The 13,091-nt window shown below is 42.6% G+C and overlaps 1 protein-coding gene across 6 annotated transcripts in view; it reads left to right on the top strand.

Moving 5' to 3' along the window:
- Window positions 1-13,091, top strand: part of TESK2 (testis associated actin remodelling kinase 2) — a 171,316-nt gene that overhangs the window by 17,979 nt on the left and 140,246 nt on the right. The window lies entirely within an intron of this gene.

The raw sequence follows: 13,091 nt of genomic DNA, 5'->3' as shown, positions 1-13,091 counted from the left end.
GGGTGGATCACGAGGTCAAGAGATCAAGACCATCCTGGTCAACATGGTGAAACCCCATCTCTACTAAAAATACAAAAAATTAGCTGGGCATGGTGGCGCATGCCTGTAATCCCAGCTACTCAGGAGGCTGAGGCAGGAGAATTGCCTGAACCTAGGAGGCGGAGGTTGCGGTGAGCCGAGATCACGCCATTGCACTCCAGCCTGGGTAACAAGAGCGAAACTCTGTCTCAAAAAAACAAAAAAAAAACAAAAAAATTAAAAAATTAGCTAAGTGTGGTAGTGCACACTGGTAGTCCCAGCTACTAGGGAGACTGAGGTGGGAGGCTTACTTGAGTCTGAGAGGCGAAGGTTGCAGTGAGTTGAGATCACACCATTGCATTCCAGCCTGGGGGACAGAAGGAGACCCTGTCTTTTTTTTTTTAAAGGATATATGCATATATTACTATGAAATATATTGCTAAATTCCCTTTTTTATGGGTTGTTCTAATATGTTTCCTGTTTACGCACTAACATTGACTATGTCATAGTTAATACTTATACAGTGCTTATTATGTGTCAGGTACCATTTTAAGTACTTTGTATACATTATCTTATTCAATCTAATAACATTTTTTGAGGTAGGTACTATTATTACCTTCTTTTTTCAGATAAATACATTGATGAATAAAGAATTTAAGTGACTTGCCCGAATCATAGTCTCAAAGTAGCAGAAATTCAAATTAAGCACTCTGGCTACAGGATAAGTGTTGTTAATATTATACCTTGCTGTTATGGACCTTGGATTTTGTCAATCTGATAGAAATGATATTTCAGAGTATTTAAAATTTTTTTTTTTGTTTGAGACTCAGTCTCACTCACTCTAGCCCAAGCTGGAGTACAGTTGCGTGATCTCGGCTTACTGCAACCTCCGCCTCTGGGGCTCAAGTGATTCTTGTGCCTTAGCCTCCCGAGTAGCTGGGACTACAGGTATTTGCCACCACACCCAGCTAATTTTTTGTATTTTAGTAGAGATGGGGTTTGACCATGTTGCCCAGAGTGGTCTCAAACTAATGAGCTCAGGTGATCCTCCTGCCTTGGCCTCCAAAAGTGCTGGGATTACAGGCGTGAGCCACTGTGCCCAGCCTTTTTTTTTTTTTTTGAGATGGGGTTTTTCTCTCTTGTTGCCCAAGCTGGAGTGCAATGGCATGAGGTGCAACCTCCATCTCCCAGATTCAAGTGATTCTCCTACCTCAGCCTCCTGAGTAGCTGGGACTACAGGCATTTGCCACCATGCCAAGCTAATTTTTTTTTTTTGGTGTTTTTAGTAGAGACGGGGTTTTACCACATTGGCCAGGCTGGTATCAAACTCCTGACCTTGTGATCTGCCCACCTTGGCCTCTCAAAGTACTGGGATTATAGCCGTGAGCCACCATGCCTGGCCCTCAGTCTTTTCTTTTATGGCTTTTGGATTTTGAGTAAAAAAAATAGAAGGGCCTTATGCATTTCAGCCTGTAGTTTTTTAATCTATCCAATGGGAACAGAAAACAATTATCGTGAAGGTCAAAGTGCTCTGTGAACTGTAAACTGTAAATCATTATACAGATTAAATATGGTGTTATTTATTAATTTGTCTTTGGAACAAGTAAGGAGGCTTTTCTCTCTTCCTCTGCATTAAATAAAATAGAATGATATGATTTTCTTTTTGGACTGGTCATGGTGGTGTACACCTGTAATCCCAGCTGCTTGGGAGGCTAAGGCAGGAGAATTGCTTGAACCCAGGAGGTAGAGGTTGTGGTGAGCCAAGATTGAGCCATTGCACTCCAGCCTGGTCAACAAGAGGAAAACTCTGTCTTGAAAAAAAAAAAAAAATTTTTTTTTTTTGCAGTATGGAAAACTAGGGTGGTGTTGATCTTGTAGTCAATGTTTTCCTTGGGCAATTACACAGAGTATTCTTCACAGTGACTTTCACAATGATTTCACTGTAGAAATCATAATTTTTTTTATACTTTAGTCTCTTTATTCTTTGTGTTAGGTATAATTAGAATCTGACTAAAAGTTGTCAACATTTGTTTCACTTTCACATTGCATAGTATTTACTTTGGTAGGAATTTGTAATTTAGGAGGACGCTAAAAATTTTTTGGCGATTATAAAAGCAATACATATTCATTAAGGAAGAATTGGAAAATAGAGAAGATTTTAAAGGAGAAGATATACATTATTCATAATTTGCCCACAATTCAAAAAGTTAAAAACAGGCTGGGCACGGTGGCTCACCCCTGTAATTCCAGCACTTTGGGAGACTGAGGCAGGTGGATCACGTGAACTCAGGAGTTTGAGACCAGCCTGGCCAACATGGTGAAACCCCATCTCTACTAAACATACAAAAATTAGCTGGGTATGGTGGTGCATACCTGTAATCCCAGCTACTCGGGAGGCTGAGGCAGGGGAATTGCTTGAACCCAGGAGGCAGAAGATATGTTGGTTGAGTGAACGAAAGAATGAGTATGTTTTGTACATTGAAAATGTGGAATCTCAACGTCCTATTTATTTTCTTTTTTCTCCACTGTACATTTTGATTCAATAATGTAGCATTACACTTTGTATTGCCATAGTTTGTTTGAAGGCAAAGTTTGAGTCCAAGCCATTATGAAGCTCATAGTCCAGTAAAAGAGATGATAAGCAACAATTAAAATACTATATGATGACTGTAATAACTAAGACTTGTTCAGGGTGGTATCAAAGCACAGAAAACGAGATTGAGGGGTCAGAGAACACCTCCAACATGAGATGATTACTGAGAGAGTCAAGTGGAAGAGGATGGGAAGAACACACCAGGGGGAAAGAATATTACATGCATAGATATTGAAGTGTGAGCAGGGCTCTACAAATATAGCAGTTCTCTATGTTTGGAGTAGACTGTGACTGTGGATAGAGGAATGGAGATAGATGAGGCTGGAGATGTGGGTAGGTGTCAAATGAGGCAGAACTTTTGTATGACACATGAATGCTCCAATTTACTTAGCCTGGCGAACAGATTGAAAAAGGTGTGAGAGTGGAACTAGGAAGACCAAAAAGACATTGAGTGCCAAGAAAGTAGTATAGTCAGATTGCTATAAGAGCTAGAATGACCTGAGGTAGGAAGTCAACACTATATCAGAAAGGTATAAGATGAGGTAGGAGGTCAACACCACATCAGAAAGGTGGGTTAAGTGTGGGGAATAATGATTAGGCTAATTTTAGTGGAGCGGAGTCTTCAAATGCCAGGCTAAATAATTTTATAAGCAATAGATATTATTGAAGATTTTTAACTGTCACCTGTATTGTGTGAACTGTTACAGGTTGCGTTTGCTCCTTCCAGCTAATCTGAAATGCTGTTGAAATCTTTCTTTCTTTATTTTTTTTTTTGAGTAGGAGTCTCGCTTAGCTGCCCAGGTTGGATTGCAGTGGTACGATCTCAGCTCACTGCAACCACTGTTTCCTGGATTCAAGCAATTCTCCCATCTTAGTCTCCCAAGTAGCTGGGATTACAGGTACCCGACATCATGCCCGGCTAATTTTTGTATTTTAGTAGAGACAGTTTCACCATGTTGGCCAGGCTGGTATTGAATTCCTGACCTCAGGTGATCCACCCACCTCAGCCTCCTAAAGTGCTATGATGACAGGTGTGAGCCACTGCGCCCAGCTGAAATCTTTCATACCTATGAAATAGTAGAAATATTATTATTATTATTTTTGAGATGGAGTCTTGCTCTTGTTGCCCAAGCTGGAGTGCAATGGCATGATCTCGGCTCACTATAACCTCTGCCTCCCGGGTTCAAGCGATTCTCCTGCCTCTGCCTCCTGAGTAGCTGGGATTACAGGCAAGCACCACCATGCCCAGCCAGTTTTATATTTTTAATAGAGATAGCGTTTCTCCATGTTGGTCAGGCTGGTCTTGAACTCCCGACCTCAGATGATCTGCCCACCTTGGCCTCCCAAAGTGCTGGGATTACAGGCATGAGCTACTGCACCCGGCCAATAGTGGAAATACTATTAAAGAAAATTATATCTTAAAAGGAGTAGAATTTTGGACTGAAAAATGACTGAAAAAGATGTAAATAGAGCAGGAAAAAGGTGTCAAGTTAAAAAATATATGTATATATGAAAGACTTAAGAAAATAGGCATTACTAAGTATGCCTGGGTTAAACATAAAGAAAAAGAAAAAAAAGTAAATAGAAAATAGGCATTATGTGGAAATACCTTTTATTAAAAAAAAAAAATTATGCTTGTCTCCTTTGGATCTTTTTTTTTTTTTTTTTTTTTTTTGAGACAGGCTTTTGCTCTATGGCCCAGGCTGGAGTACAATGGCATGATCACAGCTCATTGCAGCCTCAACCTCCCATGCTCAAGCAATCCTCCCATCTCAGCCTCTCCCATAGCTGGGACTACAGGTGCACACCACCACACCTGGCTAATTTTATTTTTTGTAAAGATGAAGTCTCACTATGTTGCCCTGACTGCTTTGGATCTCTTTCTTTTTGAGATGGAGTCTCACTCTGTGGCCCAGGTTGCAGTGCACTGGTTTGATCTTGGCTCACTGCAACCCCTGTCTTCTGGGTTCAAGTGATTCTCCAGCCTCAGCTACCCGAGTAGCTGGGATTATAGGCATCTGCCACCATGTGTGACTAATTTTTGTATTTTTAGTAGAGGCAGGGTTTCACCATATTGGTCAGGCTGGTCTCAAACTCCTGATTTCCAGTGATCCACCTACCTTTGCCTCCCAAAGTACTGGGATTACAGGTGTGAGCCACCATGCCCAGCCTTTTCTTCTTCTTCTTCTTTTTTTTTTTTTTTTTTTTTTTTGAGATAGAATCTTGCTCTATTGCACAGGCTGGAGTGCAGGATCTTGGCTCACTGCAACCTCTGCCTCCTGGGTTCAAGCTATTCTCTTGCCTCAGCCTCCCCAGCAGCTGGGATTACAGGCATGTGCCGCCACCACTCAGCTAATTTTTTCTATTTTTAGTAGAGACGGGGTTTCACCATGTTGGTCAGGCTGGTCTTAAACTCCTGACCTCTTGATCCACCTGCTTCAGCCTTCCAAAATGCTGGGATTATAGGCATGAGCCACTGCACCCGGCCTTGCTTTGGTTTCTTAAAACTGGATAACTCTCTTAGCATGGTAAAGCTTTGGTCCTGTTGAGACTTCACAACTAGTTTAGGAAAATCACATTTAAAGCCCTTTTAAAGCTCCGTAATTACATTATAATGCACATCCTTAACTGAAACTGAAATGTACTTTCCTGAACTTTTATTAGGAAGAAAATATTAAAGGAAGCAAACCTCTATCAGAAAGTTAAAGCAATTCCAGCTATTATACATCAGTTAGTGTAAATTTAATGACTGTATCTTTTGTATTTTTTTTAAAATTTATTTTTATTTTTGAGAGAGTCTTACTCTGTCACCCAGGCTGGAGTGCAGTGGTGCAATCTCAGCTCATTGCAACCTTCGCCTCTGGGTTCACGCAATTCTCCTGCCTCACTTAGCTACCCGAGTAGCTGGAATTACAGGTGTGTGCCACCATGCCTGACTAACTTTTGTATTTTTTTTTTTTTTTTTTGGTAGGGACGCGGTTTCACCACGGTGTCCAGGCTAGTCTCGAATTCCTGACCTCAGGTGATTCGCCTGCCTTGGCCTCCCAAAGTGCTGGGATTACAGGCGTGAGCCACTGCGCCCAGCTATCTTTTGTATTTGTATTTCTGTACACTCATAATTGAATGTTTTAAGACATCTGGGCTGGGCATGGTGGCTCACACCTGTAATCCCAGCACTTTGGGAGACCAAAGAAGGAGGATCACTTGAGGTCAGGTGTTCAAGACCAGCCTGGCCAACATGGAGAAACCCCATCTCTACTAAAGATAAAAAAATTAGCTGGTTGTGGTGGTACACACATGTAATCCCAGCTACTTCGAGGCTGAAGCAGGAGAATTGCTTGAATCTGGGAGGCAGAGGTTGTAGTGAGCTGAGATTGTATCACTGCACTTTAGCCTGGGACAGAGCAAGACCCTGTCTCAAAAAGAAATTCAGTTTTATTATACATTGTGAAATTACGTGCACTATGCTACATTTATTATGTCAATAAACTGATATTTTTATAATTGTAAATGCAATATAATATAGAAAGTTTAGAATAATAGTACAGAATAAGTTGTAATCCTTCCACCCCCAAATAATATTATCATTTTGGTATAATTTTTTTATTTTACCAACTATTTGGTAAAATTTTTTTCAGTATATGTTTCCACACTCATGATCATTGATTTTCTTCAGTGCATAATTTATACATTCATAGTCATTGATTATTCAATTTTACATTCTCTGTCCATCTATCTTCCTATTCAACATTATATCATACATTTATCTTATGTAGCTGATAGTCTAAGCTACTATGATGGGAAGGAGAAAGAATGATTTTTAGTTATTCTAACCTTTTAATCTTTTTTTTATTTTTTAAAGTAATGCATAACTTTTATTTTCTTTTTGAGAGAGGGTGTTGCTTTGCTGCCTAGGCTGGAGTGTGGTAGCATGATCAGGGCTTACTGCAGTCCCAACCTTTTGGGCTCAAGCGGTCCCCATTGCCTCAGCTCCCTGAGTAGCTAGGACTAAAGGTGCATGCCATTATGCCCAGCTAATTTTTTGATTTTTTTTTTTTTTTTTTTGAGGCGAAGTTTCACTGTTGTTACCCAGACTGGAGTGCGATGGCACAATCTCGGCTCACCGCAACCTCTGCCTTCTAAGTTCAAGCAATTCTCCTGCCTCAGCCTCCCAAGTAGCTAGAACTACAGGCGCGCACCACCATGCCCAGCTAATTTTTGTATTTTTAGTAGAGACGGGGTTTCACCTTGTTGACCAGGATGGTCTTGATCTCTTGACCTCGTGATCCACCCGCCTTGGCCTCCCAAAGTGCTAGGATTATAGGCGTGAGCCACCGCGCCTGGCCAGTTTTTTGATTTTTTGAAGAGATGGGGTCTTACTATTTGAATAGATTGGTCTTGAACTCTTGGGCTCAAACTGTCCTCCCGCTTCAGCCTCCCAAGGAGGCAGCTGGGCACAGTGGCTCATGCTTGTAATCCCAGAACTTTGGGAGGCCAAGATGGGTGGATCACTTGAGGTCAGGAGTTTATGACCAGCCTGGCCAACATGATGAAACCCTGTCCTTAATAAAAATACAAAAATTAGCTAGGCATGGTGGTGTGCACTTGTAATCCCAGCTCCTTGGGAGGCTGAGGCAGGAGAATTTCTTGAACCGGGGAGGTGGAGGTTGCAGTGAGCCAAGATTGTACCATTGCGCTCTAGCCTGGGTGACGAAGCAAGACTCTGTCTCAGAAAACAAAAGTCTCATATAAGCACCTCCTTTACCAAGATAACAATTTAGTATATGTATTTCTCTAAATTGTTTTCCAGGCTTTTAGCAATGTTTACTAATATATTAAAATATAAAAAGATTACTGTACATTCTATTCTGCATCTTGCTATTGTCACTTAGCAGTGAAACTTGGACATAGAATTAATATGCATAGAATTTACCTGATTCTTTTTTAAAATAGTTTTTGTAGAGATGGGGGTGTCACTATTTTGCCTAGGCTGGTCTAGAACTCTTGGGCTCAAGGGATTATCACCCTCGGCAAAGTGGTAGGATTACAGGCATAAGTGGCTGTGCCTGGCCACCTCATTCTTTTTTTTTCTTAGGAGACAGGGTCTCGCTATGTTGCCCAGGCTGGAGTGCAGTGGCTATTCACAGGTGTGATCCCACTACTGGTAAGCATGAGAGTTTTGACCTGCTCTGTTTCTGACCTAGGCCAGTTCACCCCTCCTTAGGCAACCTGGTGGTCCCCCACTCCTGGGAGGTCACCATATTGATGCCAAACTTAGTACAGGCACCTGAATGGCTTAGCGTACTACAGCCTAGAAACTTGAGCTCCTGGGCTCAAGTGATCCTCCCACCTCAGCCTCCTGAGTAACTGGGACAACAGGCACACTCTGTGCCCGGCACCTCATTCTTTTAATGATTACATAATATTAAGTTGTATAGATGCACATTGATTGATTGATTGGTCTTGCTCTAGTGCCCAGGGTGGAGCATAGTGGTGTTATCTTGGCTCACTGCAACCCCTGCCTCCTGGACTCAAGAGATCCTCCTGCCTCAGCCTCCCAAGTAGCTGGGACTACAGGGATTACAGGCACCGGCCACCACGCTTGGCTAATTTTTGTATTTTTTTGTAGATATAAGGCCTCCTCATGTTGCCCAGGCAGGTCTTAAACTCCTGAGCTCAAATGATCCATCTGCTTTGGGTCTTCCAATGTGCTGAGATTACAGATGTGAGCCATTGTGCCTGGCCTGAACTGTAATTTATTTAATCTATCTCTGTTTTTGGATAGTCTCAATTTATCTTTCTTACTGTATTAGTCAGGGTTCTCTAGACAGACAGAACTAATAGGATATATATATATATATATATATATATATATATATATATATATATATATATATATACACAAAGGGAGTTTATTAAGGAGAATTGGCTCAGATGATCACAAGTGAAAGTCCCACGATAGGCCATCTGCAAGTTGAGGAGCAAGGAAGCCAGTGGCTTACTGGTCTAAGTTCCAAAACCTGAAAAGTAGGGAAGCCAACGGTACAGCCTTCAGTCTGTGGCCAAAGGCCTGAGAGTCCCTGACAAATCACTGGTGTAAGTCCAAGGGTCCAAAAACTGAAGAACTTGGAGTCTGATATTCAAGGGCAGGAAGCATTCAGCATGGGAGAAAGATGAAGGCCAGAAGACTCAGAAAGTCTGCTCTTCCATCTTCTTCTACCTGCTTTATTCTAGCCACACTGGCAGCTGATTAGACGATGCCCACCGTGACTGAGGGTGAGTCTTCTCCCAGTACACTGACTCAAATGTTAATCTTCTTTGTCAGCACCCTCACAGACACACCAGGAACAATACTTTACATCCTTCAATCCAATCAGGTTGACACTCAGTATTAACCATCACAATTGCTAATGATGTATACTTTAATATTCTTGTACATATATCTTGATAGCAACTGTCATTTTTCATGGCCATAAAAATATTCTCTTGGCTGGGTATGGTGGCTCACACCTATAATCCCAGTACTTTGGGAGGCCAAGGCGAGTGCAACACCTGAGGTCAGGAGTTCAAGACCAGCCTGGCTGACATGTTGAAGCCCTGTCTCTACTAAAAATACAAAACTTAACCAGGCGTGGTGGCGCATGCCTGTAGTCCCAGCTACTCAGGAGGCTGAGGTAGGAGAATTGCTTGAACCCAGGAGGCAGAGGTTGCAGTGAGCCAAGATCATATCACTACACTCTAGCCTGGGCAACAGAGTGAGACTCCATCTCAAAAAAAAAAAAAAAAAGAAAGGCCAGGTGCGGTGGCTCATGCCTGTAATACCAGCACATTGGGAGGCTGAGGTGGGCGGATCACCTAAGGTGGGGAGTTTGAGACCAGCCCGACCAACATGGAGAAGTCCCATCTCTACTAAAATTACAAAATTAGTTGGGCGTGGTGGCACATGCCTATAATCCCAGCTACTTGGGAGGCTAAAGCAGGAGAATCGCTTGAACCCAGGAGGCAGAGGTTGCGGTGAGCTGAGATCAGGTTCAATTGATACTTCTGCCTCAGCCTCCTGAGTAGCTGGGACTATAGGCATGTACCACCACACCCCGCTAATTTTTTGTGTATTTTTGGTAGAGATGGGGTTTCATCTTGTTGGCCAGGCTGGTCTTGAACTCCTGACCTTAGGTGATCTGCCCACCTTGGTCTCCCAAAGTGTTGGGATTACAGGTATGAGCCACGTGCCTGGCAGAAAAATGTTACATATAATCTTTTTTTTTTTTTTGAGACGGAGTTTTGCTCTTGTTACCCAGGCTGGAGTGCAATGGCGCGATCTCAGCTCACTGCAACCTCCGCCTCCTGGGTTTAGGCAATTCTTCTGCCTCAGCCTCCTGAGTAGCTGGGATCACAGGCATGCGCCACCATACCCAGCTAATTTTTTGTATTTTTAGTAGAGATGGGGTTTCACCATGTTGACCAGGATGGTCTTGATCTCTTGACCTTTGATCCACCCACCTTGGCCTCCCAAAGTGCTGGGATTACAGGCTTGAGCCACCACGCCCGGCCTCGTTATATATAATCTTAATATCATTAGTATACTTAACAAAATTAACAGTAATTTTCTACTATTATTTAGTAGTAGTGCTTAGTAAAATTTCCCCAGTTGGCTTGGCATTGTGGCTTATACCTGTAATCCCAGGACTTTGGGAGGCTGAAGCAGGAGGATTGTTTGAGTTTAGGAGTATGAGGCTGCAAGTGAGCTATGATTGAGCCACTGCACTCCAGCCTGGGTGATAGAGCAAGACCTTATCTCAAAAAAAAAAAAAAAAACCAAAAAAACCTGATTATCTTTTATAGCTGATTTGTTCAAATCAGGACCTAGCCAAGTATCATCATTGCATTTGGTTGTTTTAACTGTTAATTCTTCGGAGGCAGAATTTGAACACAGTACTGTGTACTCCAACACCTTTGCTTTTTGTCATTGTTGTTGGAAAGAAGGAAAGCTTTTTAAACAACCAGAACTTTGCAATAATAGAACAGATTGCTGGTGTGAGCTCTTTGTTACTGGTGTTATTTTAGTAGGCCAGGCTGACTGCCTTCTTTAGTGTCCAATCCAGTGGACACTTTTCTTTATACCGTATACTACTTTGTGGCATTTGATGTGTTTGCTCTTTCCACTTTTGGTTTCTGTGACATATTAGCTTGGTGCAAAAGTAATTGTGGCTTTTGTCATTACTATCAGTGGCAAAAATACTTTCTTTTTATTTGAGATGTAGTTTTGCTCTTGTTGCCCAGGCTGGAGTGCAATGACATGATCTCAGCTCACCGCAATCTCCACCTCCTGGGTTCAAGTAATTCTCCTGCCTCAGCCTCCCGAATAGCTGGGATTACAGGCATGTGCCACCATGCTCAGCTAATTTTGTATTTTTAGTAGAGACGGAATTTCCTCTATGTTGGTCAGGCTGGTCTGGAACTCCTGACCTCAGGTGATCCACCTGCCTCGGCCTCTGAAAGTGCTGGGATTACAGGCGTTAGCCACCATGCCTGGCCTGGCAAAAATACTTTCTTCTGGTTTTATTCTTGCTTTTTTCTTTTTTTTTTAGTCTTATTGGTATACTCTTCCTTCTTTCATCCTGTATATATTGATGTTCCCTTGGCCTCTTACCTGCTTTCACCTAAGCACAAAAAGCAGGGGCCTGGGCTCTGGTATGTAGTAGGAACTTGGTATTATCTATAATCATATTCTCTACTTTGGGAGATTCTTTAGTAAGTGCTAGTGACTGTTAAGTGTACATCTCCATTCTGGTCCTCTCTCCTAAGCTCCAGTGTGGTGTCTCCAACAGCCTTTATAACTTTTACCGTAAGTTTCTGTTTTATGTCATGGCTTAGGGCCTGGTGGATTGAAGTTACACAGCAAATATGATGCTTATTTAGAAGAGCTAATACACACTCCTAAGCTCCAGTGGGGTGCTTCCAGCAGCCTCCTGGACATTGTTAACTGGTGTTCCTAAAGGCAACTTAAACTCAGCAAGATCTGAGAAGAATTTGCATCTCCTTATAAATCATTTCCTTTAGGTGAATGGCTAGCCATTCTCCCACTTACCCAAATCAGAAACATAGGAGGGATTCTCCCATTAAACTTGAAGTCATCCTGGGTACCTCTTGTACCTCCTACGTCCATTTGATCACCTTTTTTTTTTTTTTTTGAGATGGAGTTTTGCTTTTGTTGCCCAGGCTGGAGTGCAATGGCGCGATTTTGGCTCACTGCAATTTCTGTCTCCTGGGTTCAAGTGATTCTCCTGCTTCAGCCTCCCACGTAGTTGGTATCACAAGTGCCTGCCACCACGCCTGGCTAATTTTTGTATTTTTAGTAGAGATGGGGTTTCACCATTTTGGACAGGGTAGTTTTGAACTCCTGACCTCAGGTGATCCACCCTCTTCTACCTCCCAAAGTGCTGGGATTACAGGTGTGAGCCACTGTGCCCGGCCTTGATCACCTTTTTAAAAATGTCGCTTATCTCTACCTCGCATGGTAGTGCTGGGTTGTAGTCCCAGCTATTAAGGAGGCTGAGGCAAAGGGGATCCCTTGAGTTTATGAGTTTGAGGCTGTAGTATGCAATAATCATGCCTGTGAAGTCCAGCCTGGGCAACATAGTGAGACCCCATCTCTCTTTCTCTCTCTTTCTCTCTCTCTTTTGGAGACAGAGTCTTGTTCTGTCACCCAGGCTGGAGTGCAGTGGGGCGATCTCGGCTCACTGCAACCTACACCTCCCAGGTTCAAGCGATTCTCCTGCCTCAGCCTCCCGAGTAGCTAGGATTACAGGCACCCACCGCCACGCCCAGCTAATTTTTTTGTATTTTTAGAGACAGGGTTTTGCCATGTTGGCTAGGCTGGGCTTGAACCCCTGATCTCAGGTGATCCACCCGTGTGGCCTCTCAAAGTGCTGGGATTATAGGCATGAGCCACCATGTCCAGTCTGAGACCCCCCATCTCTACAAAATAGGTCACTTCTCTCACTTCTCTGTCCTTACTGCCAGTACCTTAATTAAGCCTTCCCTCCTGGAAAGATGGAGTCATGTTTTATTCCATTTTGTACATCCTCCTACCAGAGAGGCAATATTAATATAGTGATTAAGAGTACAGACTCTGTGTTTGAATTCTGACTCTACCACTTATTTTATTTTTATTTTTTTTTAAGACAGGGTTTCACCATCTTGGCCAGGCTGGTCTTGAACTCCTGACCTCTGGTGACCCACCTGCCTTGGCCTCCCAAAGTGCTGAGATTACAGGTGTAAACCACTATGCCCAGCTGGCTCTACCACTTCTTAGTTGTGAGATTGAGCAAGTTAAGTAATTCCTTAATGCCTTCGTTTACATAGTTGTAAATTGGGGGTAATAATAGTATCTATTTTGTAGGATTGTTATGGATATAACAGTAAATGCTCAGTAAATACTATGGCACCTGTCATAATGCCTTGCACTAAATACTCAATT

This window comes from Callithrix jacchus, chromosome 7 (genome assembly GCF_049354715.1).
Source record: "Callithrix jacchus isolate 240 chromosome 7, calJac240_pri, whole genome shotgun sequence".
NCBI lineage: Eukaryota > Metazoa > Chordata > Mammalia > Primates > Cebidae > Callithrix > Callithrix jacchus.
This window is presented reverse-complemented; position numbering and strand designations above follow the sequence as displayed.